The sequence below is a fragment of the Zingiber officinale genome, chromosome 1A, assembly GCF_018446385.1.
Source record: "Zingiber officinale cultivar Zhangliang chromosome 1A, Zo_v1.1, whole genome shotgun sequence".
Lineage (NCBI taxonomy): Eukaryota > Viridiplantae > Streptophyta > Magnoliopsida > Zingiberales > Zingiberaceae > Zingiber > Zingiber officinale.
The window spans coordinates 80,439,580-80,463,214 of NC_055987.1; the positions used below are offsets into that span (position 1 = coordinate 80,439,580).

A 23,635-nucleotide genomic window follows, 5' to 3' on the forward strand; every position below is an offset into this window, starting at 1 on the left:
TCCTTCTCTGGATTCTTTGCACGGCCGTGTCTGGGACACGACCTCTCCATCTTTCTTCTCGGAATTCTTTGCACGGCCGTGTTTGGGACATGGCCTAGACCTTTTTCTCCTCGGGATTCTTTACACGGCCGTGTTTGAGACACGGCCTAGACCTTTTTCTCCTCGAGAGATCCTATACGGCCGTGTCTGGATGACACGGCCCAAGCACTTCCCTTCTCTGCAACCTTTGCCTGGCCGTGTATAGCACACGGCCGGGCTCTGTTTTGCACCTAACCTGAAAACAAAATCAAAAGAATGCATCAAACTAAAAGAAATTAAAATACAAATCAAAACTAACTAAAAGAACCCTTGGACGGCCTCCCAAGAAGCGCTTGTTTAAGGTCTTTAGCTCGACCAAACTTGATCATTCACTTCTTTTCCTCACCCTTGGAGGACATATATACTTTTCGTTTTTGTTGGGAGATCTTCTCCCAACATCTTCCACCACATTGTCTCATTCGTTTGGTGGCCTTCCATGAGGATGGAAATTCCATTCCTCAAGTTTATAAATGCTTGTCCTGCTACAAGCATTTAAAAGAGACGAGACATGGTTAGAGATATTAGATAAATCATATTCCAACCTTTCCTTACCAATTACCAAAGAAAGCTTATGATTTTTGACATCAATTATAGTTCCAGCTGTAGCAAGGAAAGGTCTTCCTAATATGATAGGAATCCTGGGGTCCTCTTCCATGTCCAACACGACAAAATCTGTGGGAATAACATTCTCATCCACCTCTACTGGCACATCTTCTATAATACCCAAAGGGTACCTGCAGGAATGATCGGCAAGTTGAAGTGCCATAGTAGTAAGTTTAATGTTTTTGAGACCTAATTTATTACAAATTGAATAGGGAATAAGGCTAACACTTGCCCCCAAACCACAAAAAGATTTTTCAAAAAATTCTTTTCCTATGTTGCAAGGAATATAAAAGCTCCCTGGGTCCTTTAGTTTTGGGGAAGTGTTCTTCTCCAAAATAGCACTACATTCCTCACTAAGTGCAATGGTCTCAACCTCTCCTCTTCTTCTCTTGTTTGACATGAGATCCTTCAGGAATTTGGCAAATCTAGGCATTTGAAGAATAGCATCAATAAGAGGTACCTCTACACAAATTTCCTTAACTTTTTCTAAAAACTTGCCAAATTCTTCATCTTTCTTGAGCATTGTAAGTCTCTGAGGAAAAGGGACAGCTTTGCTCTGATGGTTCGGTGGAAGAGTCTCTTCAACCTCAATGGTACTCTCCTCATTAGCTTGAATCTGATTTGGTATAAGAGGAGAGAGCTCTTCTTCTTTTTGTATCCCTTTTGGAGCAGTCACTTGGGAGTCTCCCAAGGTCCGTCCTCTCCTAAGCTCAATTCTATTGCAATGCTCCATAGGATTCACATCAGGTTTTCCTGGAAGTTGTCTTGGTACTCTGGATGATGAGGAAGCTAGTTGGGCAATTTGACTATCCTGGATCTTTTGATGCTTTTCAGAATTATCCATTCTCTGAATGAGCTTTTCTAAATCTTGCTTCATTTCATTCTGACTTGAGATAATTTCTTCAAGTATCTTTTCAATATTTGACTTTGGTAAGCCTTGAGAAGATAGATGTTGAAAATTTTGTTGCCCAGCTTGGAAATTTGGTCTTGCCCCCATAGATGGTCCTTGATCTTGATTATTTCTGTAAGAAAAATTGGGATGACTCTTCCATCCAGGGTTATAAGTATTTGAGTATGGGTTGTTCTGCCTTTGATTGTAACTCATGATTGCATCACATTGTTCCAGTTGATTGATTTGTGCAGTGATAGCTCCCAATGGACATGAGTCATTTGAGTGCTCTGAACTCCCACATACTTCACAAGATGTACTAATAGCATTGACCATATTAGCACTAGTCCCCATATTCTCAAATTTCTTTGTAAGAGCGTCCAATTTTGCAGACAAAAGAGTGACTGCATCTACATCAAACTTCCCTGATGCTTTAATTGTTGGGTTTACAGAAGAATAGCCACCACTTCTTTCATTTGCCCATTGATGATGATTTTGTGCTACACTATCAATAATTTCTTCAGCTTCATCTAAACTTTTATTCATAAGTGCCCCTCCAGCAGCTGAATCAAGGGACACTTTGATATGATAGTTGATACCATTATAAAAAGTGTGCAACACTAACCATCTTTTCAACCCATGATGTGGGCATTGTCTGAGCATACTATTATATCTATCCCATGCTTCAAAAAGAGATTCTGAGTCAGTTTGCTTGAAGCTTGCAATTAAATTCCTCATATGAGCTGTTTTGCTTGGTGGATAGAATTTATCAAGAAACTGTTGCTCACACTGCTCCCAAGTGGTGATGCTATTAGGGGCCAAAGAATTCAACCATTGCTTTGCCCTATCTCTTAAAGAAAACCCAAATAATAATAATCTAACTGCTTCTGAAGGAACTCCATTCATTTTCATGGTACCACATATTTCATAAAAGACCTCTAAGTGTTGATTGGGGTCTTCATGAGGTCCTCCACCAAATTGGTTCTACTGCACCATAGATATAATTGCGGGTTTGATCTAAAAGTTATTAGCTTCCACTGAAGGTCTTGAAATACTAGATCGAAAACCTCTTGCATAAGGTGCAGCATAATCCTTGAGTGGTCTATTCGCCATGTTCAAATGTTCCTGTTCTTCAATTTGCCTTTGCAGAATTCTTCTTTTATGGAAAGTTCTGTCAATCTCAGGGTCAAAAGGAAAGAATTCCCCTGCAAAGTTAGATCTTCGCATACACAAGAACAAGATAGCAAATGACAATTCAACAGAAAAAAAAAGAATAAAAAATACAGAATTGAATTTGTACAAAAAGAATTAACAAGAAGTAAAAGTTATACAAGAAAGTAAAAACAGAAATCTAATGATTAGTTACAACTATGCAATATGAAAGGAAAACAAATGTTATGTTTAGTCTAACTCAATTGATAATTCCTAATGTTATAGCGCAGTCCCCGGCAACGGCGCCAAAAACTTGTTACGCTCCACAAGTGTACGGAAATGTCGCAAGTAATATAAAAGATTATCGTATCCACTGGGACTAGAATAAGCACTAGAAATGTCTCAATGCGAATTAGCTAAACAACTATCCAATTGTTCCAAATGAAAAGTGAAGGTAAACAAATCTAATATTAAAGATCAACAAACAAGAGTTTAGTGTTTTGGGTTATGATAAAGGGAGATTCTAGGAGTTTCGGTTTCTTTGTAAGATTTCTTGAATGTAAATGGTTCACCAATTCTTATCCCTCAATTGCCAAACACTTGTAGAGTTGCGGTTCTCTCTTGCAATAGATAACCGGCTAAGGACTGAGAAATGTATCTAAATATGATCAATTAGACGTGAACCTACGTTGTCCTTACACAGAAGCGCACCTATTACTATGCCTTCCTCGGATATCAACATAAAAGCCCACAACTTATTAATCTATCAAGATACAAGAAACTAATCACAAGATCCATCCTACTCTCTTGAATATTCCTATTTCCTCTTCAAGATTATCTCTCAAACGTCCTTACACGGGCTTGCACCTGTCACGTGGATCCCTCGGATGATCGAGTGAGAGTTTATCTTTACAAAGTCCACAAGAAATCCAAACAATCAATCAAGAATGAGAATTAAACACAAATCACCATTAATCATTCAAGATCTAATTGATACAAGCAAGACAATGTCATTGAAACAAGAAATTGGCAAATCCATAAGAGATTACATCAATCCATCATACAAATACTCCCTTAATCCTAGAATACAAGATCTACTCCATGAATCGAGGAAGAATACCCGAAGAAATAAAGATTACAAGCATTTCTTAAATCCCCAATCCAAGAAACCAAGAAAAGGGGGAAAGAGAAAACTTATCTACGAAGAAGCCTCGTCTTCGGATCCAATCCTCGCTCCGGAGTCGAAATCGTCAAGAACTCCCCTCGAATCGCCCAGAAATCCTCCCAAGAATGGGAGGATACCACCAAATCTTGCCTTCTCCCAAAGGGGGAGAGATCCCCTTTCAATTCATGAAGGAGGGTTTAAATAGAGGAGGAAATCGGGCGCCACACGACCCCATGACACGGCCGTGTGAGATTCACACGGCCATGTCCAGTTCCTTCTCTACCCAAGCTGCACGGCCGTGTGACTCACACCGCCAGGACCCTTCTGTTCTCTGGAAATGCTACACGGCCGTGTGGTGCACACGGCCACCACCTGCTTGGCCTCTGGAAACCTCACACGGCCGTGTAGATCTACACGGCCATGTAAGGCATCTGCTCTAATTTCTTCAAATCAAGACACGACCGTGTGAGATTCACACGGCCATGTCCTCTTCCCTTCCTGTTAAAACTACACGGCCGTGTGTGGTACACGGCCTGATGCTCTCTCCCTTCAATTCCTTCCAAGCTTGCCCGAGGACGCATAATCTTCACCAATTTTGACTCCTGTGTACAGAAAATGCACAAAAAGCAGATCTCCGAACCAAAAGAGTAAATATGCTAAAAGGAAAGCTGGAAGTATAAAAGTGTATAGATCAAGCATGCTCAAAGTATATAAATGTGCGTAAAAACATGCATAAAAGAGTATATAATCTACGCACATCAACTACTCTTGGACTAAGATATTAATTAAATGAGTTGTCAGTAACTCACTTAATTAGTGGACATTCGACATCTTAAACACAGGGAGACTAACACACTTATAATAAGAAAGGAGCCCAAATGTAATTTGGGATTGGTGCGGTAGTTCAATAATAGTTCTCTAGTGGAATGAATTATTATTGATAAAATTAAGTTGTGTGTTCGGGGCGAACACGGGATGCTTAATTTTATCGGGAGACCAAAACCAATTCCTCCTCTTGGTCCCTATCATAGCCTCTTGTATATAGAGATTTATACCCACCACATACCCACCTTCTTACCCATCCAATGGGGCTGGCCAAGCTAGCTTGGAACCCAAGCTAGAGCCGGCCAAGACCAAGTGGATGAGCCAAGTTGGTGGCCGACCAAAGCTTGGGTCCCAAGCTTAGGTGGCCGACCACTAGAATATTAAAAAGGATTTTTATTAAAATTATTTCTTATGTGGATATCATGGTTTTAAAAGAAAGTTTAAAAATTAAAAATTTCCTTTTATAACATTCTACAAAAGATTAAGAGAAGAGATTAATCTCTTTCCTTATTTGTAGATTAAAAGGATGGTTTTAATTTTTGGTAAAAACTTTCCTTATTTGTAAATCATCTACATGTTTAAAAGAGAGTTTAAAATTTGAAATCTTTCCTTATTTGTTGATTAAAAGGTAGATTTTAAATTTTAAGAAAACTTTCCTTTTTAACCATGTTCATGATTTAAAAGAGAGTTTAAAAATTAAATATTCTCTTTTATAAGTTTCTACAAGAGATTAAGAAAAGATTTGATATCTTTCCTTATTTGTAGATTAAAAGAGATTTTAATTTTTAGAGATAACTTTCTTTTTATCCACATATTTAAAAGAAAATTTTTAATTTATAAAATTTCCTTTTTACTAACCATGAAGGGATTAAAATTATTGGAGAAATTTTTATAAATTTTTGGAGACAAATTAGGAAGTTTTAATTAATTAAAACTCTCCTTGTTTATAGCTTGTGGTGGCCGACCATTATAGTTGATGAGAAGAAAATTGTTTTTAATTAAATAAATTTTCTTTTTTCAATGGCAAAATAATTAAGGAAGTTTTTATTAAATTTTCCTTATTTTCCAAGACCAAGGATTATAAAAGAGGGGGTAGAGGAGGCTTTATGGTGAAAAATCTCTATTCTATTTTCTCCCTCTTTTCTTCCTTGGTGTGGCCGACCCTTCTCTTTTCTCTTCTTTCCATCCTTGTGGCTGAACCTCACATCTTCTTGGAGATCAAGTGGTGGCCGGATTCTAGCTTGGAGAAGAAGAAGAAAAAGCTTGTATCCCTTGGAGCATTGGTGGTGTTTTTTCTTCATCCTTGGAGAAGCTCTTGTTGTGGCCGAACCTTGCAAGGAGGAGAAGAAGGTGCTTTGGTGGTTTCTCATCTCGGAAGATCGTTGCCCACACAACGTCCGAGGTTAGAAGAGGAATACGGTAGAAGACCTAGAGGTTTTTTGCTTGCAAAAGAAAAGGTATACTAGTATTTAATTTCCGCATCATACTAGTTTTATCTTCATGTAAAAATACCAAATACAAGAGGCATGCGATTCTAGTATTTCAAATTAGTTTTCGATGTTGCATTCTTTTGTTTTTCTTTTCCTTGTGATTTGATTGTTTTTTTTGGTTGACCTAAAGTTATTTAAGGAAATTAAATATTAGCTTTCCTTAAAAGGCTTTGTCTAGGCGGTGGTGGTTGTTCCCATATCCAAGAAGGCCATGTGCCTCGCCATGTAGTCCTGGAAGCCAATTTTGGAAATTTATATTTAATGGAATTAATAACCTAGGTGATTTGGATCGAACGTGTTAAGTTCTGCAGGAGATCCAAGTCTAAACCTAAAAGAACAAATAAATTAAACTTAGGATCAAACGTGTTAAGTTCCGCAGGCGATCCGAGTTTAATTTAAAAGAACACATGGTAGCTAGGAAAAGGTTCAGACCTTCGTACAAATTTTTTTTTGTACAGTGGAACCATTAGGTTTTTCGAGTAGCAACCAACAATAAATTCAATTAAATATTAGTTTCCAAAATTGGCTTCCAGTACTGCATGGCGAGACACTTGACCTTCTTGGATATGGGAGCAACCACCATCGACTAGACAAAGCCTTTTAAGGAAAGTTAATATTTAATTTCCTTATATAACTCTAGGTTAACCAAAAGGAATAATCAAATCACAAGGAAAAAAGAAAAAGAACACAACATCGAAATTAAATTCGAAAAACAAGAATCGAATGCCTCTTGTATTTGGTATTTATATAAAGAAAAATTAACTAATATGATGCGGAAATTAAATACTAGTTATACCTCTTCCTTGTATGCTAAAAACCTCGAGATCTTCTGCCGTATCCCTCGCCTCCTCTTAGACGTCGTGTGGGCGACGATCCTCCAAGACTAACACCACCCGGAAAGCTTCTCCTCCTTCTCTAGAATTCGGCCACCACCACTACAAAGGAGCAAAAGAGAGCAAAGGGAAGAGAGGGAGAGGGGCCGACCACTTGATGATCTCCAATAACACAATATCAATTGTTATATTTTTCAAGGCCTCCCCTTCCCCCCTTTTTATATTAGTTTCCCAACGTAAAATTATGGAAAGAGTTTTATAAAAAATTAGACTCATTCCTATTTCCTTTTAATTTTTTCTTTTTCTTTCCTTTTAATTAATCAATCCTAGATTGATTTATTAATTAAACAACTATTTGTTGATGTTTAATTATTTGACCGACCCCTTGCTTGGGCACCAAGCAAGGTGGCCTTATTAAAAGGGAAAGAAATTTTTTTTATAAAATTTAAAAGAAGAAAACTTATAATAAAATTTTACAAACTCTTTTTTTTTTTCTAATGTGGATATTAAAAGGAAAGTTTTAAAATTTAAAATCAAGTTTTAAAATTTAAAACATCTCTAATAATATTTCTTTTTTTTAAAAGAAAGTTTTATAAATTTTACAACTCTCTTTTAAAACCTTGTGGCCTAATTTAAATTAGGAAAATTTTATAAATTTTTAAAATTTCTCTTTTTACAAATTATAAATATCTGAGAAAATTTAAAAATTCAAAAACAACCTTCCTAATTTAAATATTGCGGCCGACCCCCTTACCCAAGGCAAGGGCCGGCCACTTCTAGAGAATATGTGGCCGGCCATTGCTTGGTCACCAAGCAATGAACCAACCCCTTCTTGGACACCAAGATAGGCTTTTCTTTGGATGGACTTGAGGCTTTATTGAGGCTACAACAGGGACCTAGAGGAGAAATTGGTTTTGGCCTTCCGATGAGCTCGAGTATCCCGTGCTCGCCCCGAACACACAACTCAAGTTCATCGATAATAACTCATTCCACTAGAAAGTTATTACCACACTACCGCACCAATCCCAAATTACATTATGGGCTCATTCTTATCATGAGTGTGTTAGTCTCCTTATGTTTAAGATTATGAATGTCCACTAATTGAGTTACTGACAACTCATTTAATTAATATCTAGCTCCAAGAGCAGTACCACTCAACTTTATTGTCATGTTGGACTAGGTCTACTTGCAGGGTTTAATATGACAATCCTTATGAGCTCCTCTTGGGAAGATTCTCAACCTAGATAACTAGGACACAGATTCCTTCTATATTCAACAACACATATTATAAGTAATATCATTTCCCAACTTATCGGGCATATTGATTTATCGAGCTAAACCTCACCCTTTGATAAGTCAAAGAAATAAATATTAAATATACATGCTTGTTATTATATTAGGATTAAGAGCACACACTTCTATAATAACTAAGGTCTAGTTCTTTTACTAAGTCAGTACAAAAAGAACTTACTTAAATGATCCTACTCAATACACTTAAAGTGTATCAGTGTAATTTATTAGTCAAGATAAACTAATAGTTAATTACACTACGTCTATTCTGATGGTTTGTTCCTTTCCATCTTAGTCGTGAGCATCTGTTTATAATTTATAGAGAACCGACAACATGATCTTCTAAGTGTGACTCCACACTCCATGTTATCTACTATATAAATTAATTGAACAATTACATTTAACAAATAAATGTAAATATTTGACCAATGTGATTCTTTATTTCAAAATAAATGTGTACAAAAGCTAAACTTTTAAGTATACACTCCAACAATCTCCCACTTATACTAAAAGTCTAAGCTGCCATATCTGTTGCCATACATCTGATTCTCATCCCCTCCATATGCCGATCAAAAGCTTTCGCCGGAAGGGCCTTAGTGAAAGGATCTGTCAGGTTATCTGCTGATACTATCTTGGCGACGACAACTTCTCCTCGCTTGACGATGTCTCGTATCAGGTGGTACTTGTGCTCTATATGTTTACTTGCCTTATGGGCTCGTGGTTCCTTCGAGTTTGCAACTGCTCCACTATTATCACAATAAATTGTGACGATCTTGGGCAAACCAGGAATCACATCTAAGTCCATTAGAAAGTTCCTGAGCCATACAGCTTCTTTGGCTGCCTCAGAGGCTGCCACATACTCAGCTTCCATGGTTGAGTCTGAGATGCATTTCTGCTTAACCCTCCTCCATGCAATGGCTCCACCTCCTAAAGTAAACACATAGCCTGATGTAGACTTACTGTTGTCCCTATCTGATTGGAAGTCCGAATCCGTGTAACCCACATGGAGTAAATCGTCTGCTTGGTAAACTAGCATATAATCTCTAGTCCTTCTCAGGTACTTTAATATATGCTTTACTGCAGTCCAATGTCCTTGTCCAGGGTTACTTTGATATCTGCTAACCATGCCCACGGCAAAATAGATATCAGGTCTCGTACACAACATTGCATACATAAGGCTTCCTACAGCCGAAGCATAAGTCCTCAATCTCCTTTGATGTTTTTGGAGACATCTCTTTAGATAAGGCTACTCCATGCCTAAAAGGTAAGAAACCTTTCTTGGAGTTTTGCATGCTAAAACGAGGAAGGATTGTATCTATATATAAAGCTTGAGATAGGCACAACATTCTTTTCTTACGATCCCTTATAACTTTGATCCCAAGGATGTGTGCACATTCTCCTAAGTCCTTCATATCAAATTGTTTGGACAACCATACCCTTACATCTGATAATACCTTGACATTATTTCCAATTAACAAAATATCATCTACATATAGTACAAGAAATACCACCATGTTTCCGTTACACTTCTTGTATACACAAGACTCATCCAGACACTGAATAAATCCAAATGACTGGATTACTTTATTAAACCGGATGTTCCAAGATCTTGAAGCTTGCTTCAGTCCATAAATGGACCGATTAAGCTTGCACACTAGATGCTTTTTTCCCTTTTCAATGAACCCTTCTGGTTGCTTCATATGGATGTTTTCTTCAAGACTTCCATTAAGGAAAGTTGTCTTGACATCCATTTGCTAAATCTCATAATCCATATGAGCGGCAATGGATAAGAGTATCCGGGTAGACTTAAGCATAGCTACCGGCAAAAAGGTCTCCTCATAATCGATTCCCTCTTTCTGAGTGTACCCCTTCGCAACAAGCCTTGCTTTGAAGGTTTCTACCTTCCCATCTGTCCCTCTTTTCCTTTTATAGATCCACTTGCATCCAATGGCTTTTCACCATCAGGTGGTTCTACAAGCTCCCAGACCTTATTAGAATACATAGATTCTATTTCAGATTTCATTGCCTTTTGCCAAGATACTGCATCTATATCTTGGAGTGCTTCATCATATGTCCGGGGATCTGGTTCATGTTTTCCTGGGATCAAGTCCGAAGACTCACCCAAAAACATGAATCTCTCGGGCTGCCTTACAACCCTCCCACTACGACGAGGCACCATCTGTTGTTGTGTATCATGTGTGACACGTGTTGCAGTTTCTTGTGGTACTTTATCTTGTGCTGTTGGTACTGAAGTAGACGTGTCCTCTCTAAGTTCTTCTAGAACAATTTTACTACTGGGCTTGTGATCCATTATATAGTCTTCTTCTAAAAACTGGGCATTGGTGCTAACAATGACCTTCTGGTCTTTAGGACTATAAAATAAATCACTTTTCTTTCCTCTGGGATACCCCACAAACATACGAACTTCTATACGAGATTCTAACTTATCAGCATCTTGTTTCAGCACATGTGCTGGACTACCCCAAATCTGAATATGTGTTAGACTGGACTTCCGCCCATTCCATAATTCTGTGGGACTAGAAGATACTGATTTAGAAGGTACTAAGTTCAGAATGTGCGCTGCTGTTTCCAGAGCGTATCCCCAAAACGAATTTGGTAATTCTGAATAACTCATCATCGATCTAACCATCTCCATAAGAGTCCTATTCCTTCGTTCTGCCACACAATTTTGTTGGGGTGTACCAGGTGCAGATAATTGGGATTGAATCCCGGCCTCTGATAAGTAATTCCTAAACTCTCCTAAGAGGTATTCGCCACCACGATCAGACCGTAGTGTCTTGATACTTTTACCTAGACTTTTCTCTACATCAGCCTTGTACTCTTTGAACTTATCAAAGCACTTAGACTTGCGGTGCATTAGGTAAATGTATCCATATCTTGAATAATCATCTATAAAAGAGACAAAATATTCAAAGCCATCTCTAGCCTGGATAGACATAGGACCACACAAATCAGAATGAACCAATTCTAACACTTCTTTGGCTCTATACCTCTTGGCCTTAAAAGGTCTCTTGGTCATCTTACCTTCCAAGCAGGATTCACACGTTGGAAAGTTTTCCAACTCTAATGGACCCAAGAGTCCATCGGCTACAAGCCTTTAAATCCAACTTAAGTTAATATGACCAAGCATTAGATGCCAAAGATGTGTTTGGTTCATTTCTGAAGGTTCTTTTCTCTTATTAGAGTTAGAAGATGTGTTATTAATTTCCATATTTTGCTTTGTGGGAGAAATTGGATTTAAAGTATATAAATTGCCAACCAATGCACCAGAACAGATAATCACTTTATTTCTCTTTATAACCACATTGTTACTAAAGGAAACTGAATATCCATCCAGATACAGTTTAGAAACTGAAATTAAATTCTTTCTAAAACTGGGTACATAAAGACAATTCCTTAAAACCAATTTCCTATTCCTATCAAATGATAAGTAGACGTCTCCCACTGCAACAGCCGCCACCTTAGTAGCATTGCCCATGTAGACAGTTTTCTCTCTATCAAATAGTTGTCGGGTTTCCTGGAACCCCTGCAAAGAATTGCAGACATGATCAGTGGCTCCCGTATCTACACACCAGGTGCTGGTAGATAACACCGCTAAACATGTTTCAACTACTAGAGTATGAGATATACCTTTATTGTTCTGTTTCCTACGAGGACAGTCTGCCTTCCAATGTCCAGTCTGCTTGCAAATAAAGCACTTGCCCTTCGGCTTCTTTATTCCAGCTTTTTGTCCTGTACCTTGAGTTTTATTCACCTTCTTTACTGAGCCATTTTGTTTCTTCTTTTTCTTGCCTTTTGGCTTAGAAGTAGAACCATTTTCAGCATAGTGAATTTGAGAATGTTGACGAAATAACCCTTCGGCTGCCTGAAGTTCTGTCAGAAGTTCCGCCAATGAATACATCCTTTTATTCATATTATAGTTCAGGCGAAAATGCTCAAAACTTCTGGGCAGCGTTTGGAGGATGATATCGACTTGGGTTTCCCCATCAATTTCCCCTCCAAGAACTTGTATTTCGTTTAAGTAAGCCATTATCTTGAGAATATGATCCCTCACGGGAGTCCCCTCAGTCATGGTGGCTGTCATCAGTTTTCTCATTGCCTCTTGCCTAGCAGCCCGATTCTGATATCCGAAGAGTTCCTTGAGATTGTTCATTATATCATAGGCTGTTGGTAAGTCCTGATGCTGATGTTGCAATACATTTGACATCGAAGCCAAGATGTAACACCGCGCCATCTCATCAGCTTTTACCCATTTACTATGATACTGAATCTACTCTGGGATAGAATCATTGCTAGGTGTTTCTGGGCATTCCTCTGACAGTACAAACTTATAGCCCTCAGCAGTTAAAACAATGTCCAGGTTTCTTTTCCAATCTATATAGTTGGGACCAGTAAGTCTGTTTTCTTTTAGAATAATGGCCAGTAGGTGGAAAGTCATCCTAAGAATCACAAAATAAATTTTAGTCAGAACTCTAAATTTAGAATAATATTGATTCCTCAAACAATACTATTTTAAATTAACCAACACCTTAAAACACCGTGAATTTTGTATGCCACGATAGTGTGGACGTATACAAATTCAACATTTGTAAAAGGAGGGTATATCCCATTAATTTTATTATCTTGTCAACCTAACTTTTTGATAAATAAAATTAATAGTTGGTTTCCTTCGGTCACACAAATAATAGCAGTGACTCCGATGGGGAGGATACTATTAGACGTGCCTAAGTGTATACCATTACTTGACACTGAGTCCATTAATAAGATTGTGGCCCTTCCGATGGGGAAGATCACACGCTCTTAATTAATTTCCTATAGTCATCCGAAATGGAAGTTTGGTCTAGTGATCCGCAAACAAACTCATCCGATATGGAGGAAGGCACTCAGAGCCAACGCGCAAGTTTGTTTGCATCACTTACAAACCAGTAATGGAGACCGTGGAATTCACTAAAATAAATTCCTCTCCCACTTAGTTATTTAATGTGAGGAATTTTGATGATGCTAGCCTACTAAACATGTACACTAACATTCACACACAGCACAATACAAAAGCAATAAATAGAAAAACTAATTTTCAACTATTATGGCTTATATCTATTGTTGTCCTCCGTGTGTCGTCATCCCTAGCTGCTGCCATCTTTGACCACCGCCACCGGGTTTAGTTATCGCATCTATCTTGCTCCTTGTTCCGCTGCGCCACTCTGATCCTCAAAAGGTTCCACGCCTTGCAAGATTCGATCCGCGACATAAATAGAATTTTATATTTTTCGATCCTATATTCCTCGAAGGAATGTACATGTAAACTAGATCAAACATAAAATAAAATTTACATCCATCGATCCTATATTCCATAAAAGGAATGTACATGTATCTAGATCAAAAATTAAAATCCTAATAAAACTAAATACAGCTCCTGCTGTATTTTATAATACAATCATGCACACATAATAAATGCCCTTGACATGTCTAAGGGTCCAATTACACACATAATAACTATAAGCCATAATAGTTGGATCCTACATCCACAAAGTTAGCACATCCTACTATTAACCTACCTAAATTATGTATGACATGTGCATAATTCAACTAATACCAAATACACAGAGGCAAAACCCTAGCTCTGATACCAATTGTTGGTTGCTACTCGGAAAACCCAATGGCTCCACTGTACAAAAATTTTGTACGTGATCTGAACCTTTCTTAGCTACCATGTGTTCTTTTAAATTAAACTTGTATCTCCTGCGGAACTTAACACGTTTGATTCCAAGTTTAACTTATATGTTCTTTTAGGTTTAGATTTGGATCTCCTGCGGAACTTAACACGTTTGATCCAATCACCTAGGTTATAAATTCAATTAAATATTACTTTCCAAAATTTGCTTTCAGTACTGCATGGCGAGGCACTTGGCCTTCTTGGATATAGGAGCAACCACCACCGACTAGACAAAGCCTTTTAAGGAAAGTTAATATTTAATTTCCTTATATACTCTAGGTTAACCAAAAGGAACAATCAAATCACAAGGAAAAAAGAAAAAGAACACAACATCGAAATTAAATTTGAAAAACAAGAATCGAATGACTCTTGTATTTGGTATTTATACAAAGAAAAATTAACTAATATGATGCGAAAATTAAATACTAGTTATACCTCTTCCTTGTATGCTAAAACCTCGAGATCTTCTGCCGTATCCCTCGCCTCCTCTTAGACGTCGTGTGGGCGACAATCCTCCAAGACGAACACCACCCGGAAAGCTTCTCCTCCTTCTCTAGAATTCGGCCACCACCACCACAAAGGAGCAAAAGAGAGCAAAGGGAAGAGAGGGAGAGGGGCCGACCACTTGATGATCTCCAACAACACAATATCAATTGTTATATTTTTCAAGGCCTCTCCTTCCCCCCTTTTTATATTAGTTTGCCAACGGAAAATTATAGAAAGAGTTTTATAAAAAATTAGACTCATTCCTATTTCCTTTTAATTTTTTCTTTTTCTTTCCTTTTAATTAATCAATCCTAGATTTATTTATTAATTAAACAACTATTTATTGATGTTTAATTATTTGACCGGCCCCTTGTTTGGGCACCAAGCAAGGTGGCCGACAACTTATTAAAAGGGAAAGAAAGAAATTTTTTTTATAAAATTTAAAAGAAGAAAACTTATAATAAAATTTTACAAACTCTTTTTTTTTTCTAATGTGGATATTAAAAGGAAAGTTTTAAAATTTAAAACTAAGTTTTAAAATTTAAAACATCTCTAATAATATTTCTTTTTTTTAAAAGAAAGTTTTATAAATTTTACAACTCTCTTTTAAAACCTTGTGGCCTAATTTAAATTAGAAAATTTTTATAAATTTTTAAAATTTCTCTTTTTACAAATTGTAAATATCTGAGGAAATTTAAAAATTCAAAAACAACTTTCCTAATTTAAATATTGCGGTCGACCCCCTTGCCCAAGGCAAGGGCCGACCACTTCTAGAGAATATGTGGTCGGCCATTGCTTGGTCACCAAGCAATAAACCAGCCCCTTCATGGACACCAAGATAGATTTTTCTTTGGATGGACTTGAGGCTTTATTGAGGCTACAACAGGGACCTAGAGGAGAAATTGGTTTTGGCCTTCCGATGAGCTCGAGTATCTCATGCTCGTCCCGAACACACAACTCAAGTTTATCGATAATAACTCTGTAACACCCACAAAATTATATGATAAGTATATGGATAGTATTTTCTTTAGAGCATGAAAGTAAGAGGAATCAAAAAGAAATAATAGAAATAAGAAGAGGTGAGGTCAAGGTTTGAACCTTGAACCTCCCACAAATAATGAAGATAAATTGATGTATGATAACCACTAGTATAATGAATAATATTTGGATAGGAAGGAATGAAAAATTTAGTTAAAGGTAAGGAGAAAATAAAAGAAAACTAAGAAAAGAGCAAGAGAAAACCAAGTGGCTTACCTCCTCTTCCTCTTGGTTAAGAGAAGAAACAAGCAAAAGGTGAATTGCCTTCCTCTCCTCTCTCCCTTCTCATTTTCGTGGGAATTAAAGAGAAGTTAAAGGGGGGGGGGATGAATGGGGACAAGAATCCTTCCCATGATGAATAAAAAGGATTAGAGGAGAAAAGAGAAAGGGAAATTCTAAATCTTCTTCTTCCCCATCCTCTTTCCCTTCTCCACTGAGAATTAGAGCTCTCCTCCCTCATCTCCAAAAGCCAAGTTTAGGTTTTCTCTCTAAGGGAAAACAAATACTAGCAAGGAGTCTCAAGGTCTACCTCATACAAGAAGAAGAAAAACAAAAAGGGAAACTAGGAAGAGAAACTTCTCCTCCCTCCTCACAAGGGCACCACTTCCTTAAGGATCAACAAGCGAAAACTATGTAAGCTTCCCCTCACCTGTGGTACAATAGCTCATGTGGTTTTCATGAAGATAGATTGCTTAAAAACCTAGGGTTGCTTCATGGAAATTTCGGTCAAGACAAAAAAAAGAAGAATCTAAGAAATTTTAAGACCTAACTATATATGCTCATTATATTTCTTGCGACATGTATCTTATGGTAGGAGGTTAACCTAATGTTTCTATGCTAGAATGTTTAGTTAAAATTTAGATTCATGATCCTAGACTCTCGGCCAAGCATGAACAAAAGAACTAGGTAAGCTTAAGACTCAAATTAAACATGCTCCCTTGTTCTTATGATATGTGCCCTATGATAATGGTGTTGTTAACATTTTCTCCTACTCGTATGTTGATTGGAACTTCATTTTAATGCTCATGAACATTCGGCCATGGTAGAACTAAGGGCCTAGGAGAGCTTTAAACCTAAAACTAAGCATGCCATGATTTCCTTAAGACAAGATATGAAGCTAATATGATATGCCCATGATTGTATGTTGATTTGAACTCTATTTCATGTTTATGAAGATTCGGCCATGTTAAGATTTGAGGCCTAGGAAAGTTTAAAACAAGTCTAAGATGCTCATGACCTTCTTGATGAAATGATATGAAACTAACTTGATGTTCTTATGCTTGTTTGTTGCATAGAAATTTGGTTATATGCTCTATAACTTTCGGCCACACAAGGTTTTAAGACCTAGGATGCTTAGAACTTAAACTAAGTTTGCTCATGTTGTTCCTTGTAATAAATGCCATGAAATTTGTGTAGGGTTTCCATGCTTTTATGTCACATGAAAACTAGTCTATGTCTTACATGTTTCGACCACCAATAGTTTAAAGGCCTAGGAAACTTAGAACCCAACTTAGATATGCTCATGATGTTTCTTGTAATAAATGCTATGAAATTTGTTTATGGTTTCCATGCTCTTATGCCACTAGAAACCTAGTTTCCATGCTTAACAAGTTTCGGCCACCTTAGATTAAAGGGCTTAGGAAGTTTGGAACTTAAACTAAATGTGCTTATGATGTTCCTCATGATATGTGTTATGATATTGGTTTAAGGTTCAACACTTTCATGCTACTTGTAACCTAGAATCATGCTTGCTAGGGTTCGGCCATAATAAGGTTAAAAGCTTAGAGAACTTAGAACACAAACTAAACATGCTCAAGTTGTTCCTTATGATATATGATATGACATTAGTTTAGGGTCTACATGTTTGTATGTTGCTTATAACATAATTTGATGCTTGATGAGTTTCGACCATGATATAAGTAAAGACCTAGGAAGCTTAGAACCCAAACTAAACATGCTCAAGGTGTTCCTTATGATATAGGATATGATAAAGGTTTAGGGTTCACATGCTTTTATGTTGCTTGCTAACCTAGGCTACAACTACATGTTTCGGCCACTACATGATATTAGGGTTAGAGACCTAATTATGATTTCCCATGTGCCTCACATGCAATGCTTTATGATATGATAAGAATATGCCATGCTGCTATACTCATTTATGTATGCTTATGACCTATGCATGATGATGTGCTATGTGCCCAAATTTATGATGTGCTATGTGCCCAAATTTATGATATGCTATGTGCCCAAGTTCATGATGTGCTGTGTGCCCAAGTTCATGATGTGCTGTGTGCACAAATTCATGATGTGATGTGTGCCCAATTATACATGCTTTATGTTATGCCTAAGAGTTGTTTCCCTATCAGTTGGGACTAGGAGCACTCTGTATGATATGAATATGACATGAATGATAGGTTAAGAATTATGATATGTATGACATGCTACTTTACTTTTAAGGCTTGTACCAAGGGTGGGCTCCATAAGCGCCCCGGGTCGATGGACTAAGAAACGGGCCTCGTTAGGGATGGGCTCCTAAGTGCCCCTAGGTCGATGGACTAAGAAACGGGCCTAGTATGTATGCCTTGTAGGGTTCAAGACTTGCTACCTTGGACCTACATAGGACGCGCGCATTTATGTATGTGGTACAAGCCGGGGCCCACCTTATGTTGAGATTATGTTTAAGTATGTATATTGTAAGTTTTCAAAAGACATGTTACATATGTTTTCATGATACATGTTTAGAACTCCATCTTGCATATACCTTATGATTATGCCATGATATTTATGATGATGTTATGATATGTCAGGGTGTATTTGATGATCATGTTATGTTATGCCATGATACCTTACGATTATGTTACGATATGCCATGATATGCTGCATGATATGATGAAATTGTCTCCATGCGTTATGTCTTGTGATTTTGATATGTTATACGATTTTTGTGAGTAGGAAAGGAACTTACTGAGCCATGAGTGCTCACAGCTTACTTTCTTGTACCACAGATAAAGGCAAGGAATGGATGAACTAGGGGAGCAGCAGGAGGGGCTAGAAGGATGTGTGTGGTAGTGGCTTGGCTAAAGGAGAAAGACCTGCTTTTGTTTAATAAGAACTATGCCTAGTTTATGTTACTGCTTTATGACTCCATGACATTTAATTATGTGTTTGGGTATTATGACTTAAAAATTATGTTAAGTATGCTATGTGGTTTTATATGTCCAGGTGATTAGTCATGGTGATTTTAAAGAAAAGAAAAGTTTTTAATTTCTATAAATAAGACTTCCGCTGTAGTAAGTAGGTATGTATGTGTAAGGTAACCCCCGTCGCCTTAGCAGGAGAGGCGGGGCGTTACAGGTTGGTATCAGAGCCAAGTTAGCCTTTTCACTACACACATGTCAAGCCTCCATCCTGCCGCTCCAAGTAAGAATCTATATGCTTAATTTAATTTTTGTTTATGATGCTTTAATATTATGCATGCTTACTTATTCTTTTGATTTAGTTTAGGTATGCATGATGGTAGGATAGGAATAGTAATAACCTTATGACAGCCGAATAGGAATAACGATAATTTATTGTTATTTAATGAAGATAAGCATGGCTAGGAGACGTACTACCCGAGCAGACGAGACAGTAACTCCACCAGATCTGACTCAGGTAGTTACTGACCTCCAACGTCAGATCACGGAACAACAACAGCTGATCACGACTTTGATGGGTCAACAAGGAACTCCTGCCACCCCGCTAGTAAATCAGAATGCAGTGCCCGTCGTGCCAATAGTTGCACTAGTACCACCGGTAGCCCCTGCCCCAGTGGTTCGACAAGAGACCTACTTGATACAGTGGCTGAGGCTGAAGCCAGAGAACTTCTTGGGTACTTGCGAGCCATGGGATGCCTAGGCCTGGTTCAAGACAGTAGAAAGCATAGTGGAACTACTGGACTGGCCCGAATCGGAGAAGATCAAATGCGTATCTTTCTGCTTTTCCGGAGACGCGAGAATGTGGTGGGAAAGAGCTAAAGCTAAGAGACAAGTTAATCTGATGAATTGGACGGACTTCAAGACAGAGTTCTTCGAAGAGTTCTTCCATATGCAAGTGACGAACCGACATTACGACGAGTTCACCGAGTTCCGATAAGGTGACTTATCAGTGAACGAAGCAGTAAAGCGCTTCAACCGTCTAGCACGCCTTTGTCCAGAATTGATCAGCACAGAAAGAGAAAGGGTCAGACTGATGCTGAAAATGCTCCGACCTGAGATAGCACTGAATGTGGCCGGCGGAATTAATAGGCCGCAGACTACAGAGGATTTGGTCAGCAGTGCCCTAATTACAGAACACTATCAGAAAGCAATGAACGAGAATAAGAATCAGGCACGAGCAGAAGGACAGAGACCTCAGAGTACCAAAACAGGCCGGAAAGGAACCCCTACCGGGAAAAGGAAGCAATGGGACAATGTTAAAGGTGGTCCAGTGAATAAGAAACCGAAGTACCCTCAGTGTACTATTTGTGGGAAGCTGCATTCTGGATTATGTCACAAAGGTACAAGAAGATGCTATAATTACGGACAGGAAGGACATTTGGCCAGAGACTGTCCTACTCAGTTTCAGGCACCACCCCCGCAGAATAACCAGAACAGGAGTGCCCCTTCACAGCTACACCAGATGCAAACTGCTATAGAAGGGACTTCGATCAGCCAAGGGAGATTGGAAGCCCCGCCAGCGACGACGAACGCCAGGTTTTCGTGCTTACCAGAGAAGATGTGGTGAATGCCTCTACTGTCGTCACAGGTCAGCCGCCTATTTCTAGCCAATATACTAAAGTTTTATTTAATACTGAAGGCAAACTAGTGGTCGAATCTATCGGAAAATCGAGAAACATTTCGTGTCATGGGGTCGAGATTATGTCCGGGCAACTCTCCACCCTGACCATAGCACCCACCCTATTCGACAATATATTAGAGAAGCAAACCAGTGACCAAAGCCTCCAAAGGATTAAACAAGAGATCTTAGAAGGAAAGAATGACGGATTCCGTATCGCGAACAGTGGAATATTATACCTTAGGGATCGATTATGTATTCCCGAGGATCCCGAGTTGTGAGAGAAGATATTAGAAGAAGCTCATTCAACGCCCTATGCAATGCATCCGGGATCCACCAAAATGTACCAGGATTTAAAAAGAAATTCTGGTGGTTAGGTATGAAAAGAGATGTGGCTCAGTATGTCAGTGCCTGCCTGACCTATCAGAGGGTTAAAGCAGAACACCAGAGGCCGGGAGGATTACTGCAGCCTGTCCAAATTCCAGAATGGAAATGGGAAGATATCTCTATGGACTTTATTTCAGGATTACCCAAGACAACAAACGGCTATGACGCTATATGGGTAATCGTGGATAGATTAACCAAATCCGCCCATTTTCTGGCAATTAAGATGACTCATTCAATTGAGCAACTGGCTCAATTATATGTCAAGGAAATTATTAGACTACATGGGACCCCTAAGACCATCATCTCCGACAGAGATGGTCGCTTTATTTCACATTTTTGGGAATGTGTTTAGAAGGCTCTTGGCACAAAGCTATTATTCAGTACTGCCTTCCACCCTCAAACCGACGGACAGACAGAGAGGGTGAACCAAGTGCTAGAAGACATGCTACGGGCTTGCGCCTTAGACTTCAAAGGAAGCTGGTGCCGATATTTATGCTTAGCAGAATTCGCTTACAACAATAGCTACCAGGCTACTATTGGGATGGCGCCCTACGAGGCTCTGTATGGTAGAAAATGTAGATCCCCTATATGTTGGTATGAAGGCGGTGAAAAGAAAGAGATGGGATTTCAAACGGAGCTTATCGATAACACCACCCGTGTTATATAGAATATCCGCCAAAGAATAGAAACTGCTCAGAGTCGACAGAAGAATTATGCGGATAAGCGACGAAGGCCATTGGAGTTCAGTGTCGGAGACTCAGTATTCCTCAAGGTAGCTCCTATGAAAGGAGTAATGAGGTTCGGTAAGAAGGGAAAGCTAAGCCCGCGCTATGTGGGACCATACCAGGTTCTGAAAAGAATCGACAAAGTAGCTTATGAAATAGAGTTACCTCAAGAGATGTGAGCCATTCACAACGTGTTCCACGTTTCGATGCTAAAGAAATGTATTCCGAGCATGGACCAAGTGGTTGAACCACGGACAGTACAAGTGCAAGAGGACCTAACCTACGAGAGCCGACCAATTCAGATATTGGATCGAGACGTCAAAAGACTAAGGAACAAAGAAGTACCCTTAGTAAAGGTCCTGTGGCAAAATCAACAGTATGAGGAAGCCACGTGGGAACGAGAAGATGATATGAAACAAAAGTATCCGGAGCTATTTTAAGTTCGAGGACGAACTTTCTATGAGGTATGGGGTACTGTAACACCCACGAAATTATAAGATAAGTATATGGATAGTATTTTCTTTAGAGCATGAAAGTAAGAGGAATCAAAAAGAAATAATAGAAATAAGAAGAGGTGAGGTCAAGGTTTGAACCTTGAACCTCCCATAAATAATGAAGATAAATTGATGTATGATAACCACTAGGATAATGAATAATATTTGGATAGGAAGGAATGAAAAATCTAGTTAAAGGTGAGGAGAAAATAAAAGAAAACTAAGAAAAGAGCAAGAGAAAACCAAGTGGCTTACCTCCTCTTCCTCTTGGTTAAGAGAAGAAGCAAGCAAAAGGTGAATTGCCTTCCTCTCCTCTCTCCCTTCTCATTTTCGTGGGAATTAAAGAGAAATTAAAGGGGGGGGGGGATGAATGGGGACAAGAATCCTTCCCATGATGAATAAAAAGGATTAGAGGAGAAAAATGAAAGGGAAATTCTAAATCTTCTTCTTCCTCATCCTCTTTCCCTTCTCCACCGAGAACTAGAGCTCTCCGCCCTCATTTCCAAAAGCCAAGTTTAGGTTTTATCTCTAAGGGAAAACAAATACTAGCAAGGAGTCTCAAGGTCTACCTCATACAAGAAGAAGAAAAACAAAAAGGGAAACTAGGAAGAGAAACTTCTCCTCCCTCCTCACAAGGGTACCGCTTCCTTAAGGATCAACAAGCGAAAACTATGTAAGCTTCCCCTCACCTGTGGTACAATAGCTCATGTGGTTTTCATGAAGATAGATTGCTTAAAAACCTAGGGTTGCTTCATGGAAATTTCGGCCAAGACAAAAAAAAAGAAGAATCTAAGAAATTTTAAGACCTAACTAGATATGCTCATTATATTTCTTGCGACATGTATCTTATGGTAGGAGGTTAACCTAATGTTTCTATGCTAGAATGTTTAGTTAGAACTTAGATTCATGATCCTAGACTCTCGGCCAAGCATGAACAAAAGAACTAGGTAAGCTTAAGACTCAAACTAAACATGCTCCCTTGTTCTTATGATATGTGCCCTATGATAATGGTGTTGTTAACATTTTCTCCTACTCGTATGTTGATTGGAACTTCATTTTCATGCTCATGAACATTCGGCCATGGTAGAACTAAGGGCCTAGGAGGGCTTTAAACCTAAAACTAAGCATGCCATGATTTCCTTAAGATAAGATATGAAGCTAATATGATATGCCCATGATTGTATGTTGATTTGAACTCTATTTCATGTTTATGAAGATTCATCCATGTTAAGATTTGAGGCCTAGGAAAGTTTAAAATAAGTCTAAGATGCTCATGACCTTCTTGATGAAATGATATGAAACCAACTTGATGTTCTTATACTTGTTTGTTGCATAGAAATTTGGTTACATGCTCTATAACTTTCGGCCACACAAGGTTTTAAGACCTAGGATGCTTAGAACTTAAACTAAGTTTGCTCATGTTGTTCCTTGTAATAAATGCCATGAAATTTGTGTAGGGTTTCCATGCTTTTATGTCACATGAAAACTAGTCTATGTCTTACATGTTTCGGCCACCATTAGTTTAAATGCCTAGGAAACTTAGAACCCAACTTAGATATGCTCATGATGTTTCTTGTAATAAATACTATGAAATTTGTTTATGGTTTCCATGCTCTTATGCCACTAGAAAC

At 38.4% G+C, this 23,635-nt stretch overlaps 1 non-coding gene across 1 annotated transcript; it reads left to right on the plus strand.

Annotated features, from left to right (window-relative positions):
• The first annotated feature begins 2,204 nt into the window (after positions 1-2,204).
• On the plus strand, positions 2,205-2,310 carry LOC122039282. Its single transcript, XR_006128138.1, has one exon. It is a non-coding gene; the product is annotated as a small nucleolar RNA R71 (small nucleolar RNA).
• The last annotated feature ends 21,325 nt before the right edge of the window (positions 2,311-23,635 follow it).